Genomic DNA, 1,836 nt, shown 5'->3' on the forward strand with positions numbered 1-1,836 from the left:
AAGAGGAAAGAGGGAAAGTGGGAGGGGCGAAAAAAGAGAGAATTCGAAATTGGAAGGCGGCGATAAAGACGGAAGAAATTAGGCGAAATAATGCAAATGGACAAATAATGTCCCTTCCCTGTCCTCCACTTTTCATTTATTCATTCTGTTCTGTATTGCATTCTATTTTTTAAAAAAACTGCCGGACCTCACCCCAACTCCAACGAATAAAATCTCTCTCTCTCTCTCTCTCTCTATCTCTGAATCATCATGCATCAAAAATTCACAGTTGACATTCATTCATCATCACTTCACTTCATGAAAGCTGACACCACAAGACAAGACAAGACACATGGCAAGGCAACATCGCAGGTAGTAAGTAAAATACATATACATACATACATATATGTATGAGCGAATAAGGGTGCATGTGCCACACAGACTTCTTGTCCGCTCCCAACCTAACTCATCAAAACCACAATCAATTGCTTGCATGTTAACTACGACTTAAAGATCTCTCTTTTGTGTTTCCCCAACTATATATATATATATCATCATCATCTCTGCTCATAATAATAATAATTATTATTATTATTAATCATTACATTGTTATAATTATGTTTAATAATCCAATATGCTTTTACATAATAATTATTTTATGAGGATTGAATTTGGTCTAAATCCTTGAAAGAAGAAAAGAAGGGGGCATAATTATTAACATTGGTTGATTGGGTGGGGGTACGTACGTGGGTTGTCTCATCTCATGTGCCCACTTCCCACCCACCCTGCTCTCAAGGAAATGTCTCATGCTTATGGAATACAAAGAATAAGTGATTTCCATCCACTTTTTTTTTTTTTGATTGTTCCTCTTCTTCCCTAATTTTTCTCCAACATCACATCACCATTCCCCATTAACCATTTTCCCCCCTCTCCAATCCAATCCAACCTTCTCCTAATATTTTTTCATATACATATATATTATTATACCCTTTTAAAATAATAATAATAATAATAATAAATAAATATGTAATTACTCTAATGAATAAAACAATCATGAAATTTGCAATGATTGGCAGAGAAAGAAACAATAAGTAACGATTTGGACAATGTATTTAGTCCCCAAATCCCTTATGTGTGTTGTTTAAACTTTAAATAAATAATTCTCAAAATGTACAAAACTCAGACAGAGCTGATCTACTCTGCTCTGTCTTTGTCTTAATTACATTGGAGGTAGGTAACAACCGCTTATCTGGAAAACTATATTGGAAGGGGAAGGGGAAGGGGAAGGCGGCCAAGACAAGAGACCACCCGCATCAGCATGTGGTGTTAGAGTTAGACACTTTGGATGTCTCATCATCATCATTGTTACAAATCAAAATTAATTATCATAATCTACCATATGTTATTATTATTAAATTTTTATAGTATTTCTAACCCCACTCGGACACTCCCACTCTAGTGTCGCCTTATTTCCAAATCCCTCCTTATTTTCTCACCACTTATTCTATTCCCTCTAACCTAATTCCTAATTCCTAATTACTTACCTACACAATAAAAATTCAAATATATAGTATGGAATTTCGATATTTATTTTAATGTGTAGAGAGTAGAGAGAGGGGCTTCCCTGCCCATGCCCATCATCATCTTCATCATCATCATCATCATCATCAATGCATCTGCACATGTACTCAACATTTAAGTAAATTATTAATTATAAAAAGAAAAAAGGGTACAGAGAGAGAGAGAGAGAGAGGGTTATGTACCAAAAATATGACCCCACCCCCCAATACAAAAAAGTAGACCAACTAAAGAAACAAAAACCACCACTCACCACTTACCACTTACTACTTACCACTT

This window comes from Sesamum indicum, linkage group LG6 (assembly GCF_000512975.1).
Source record: "Sesamum indicum cultivar Zhongzhi No. 13 linkage group LG6, S_indicum_v1.0, whole genome shotgun sequence".
Classification (NCBI taxonomy): Eukaryota; Viridiplantae; Streptophyta; class Magnoliopsida; order Lamiales; family Pedaliaceae; genus Sesamum; species Sesamum indicum.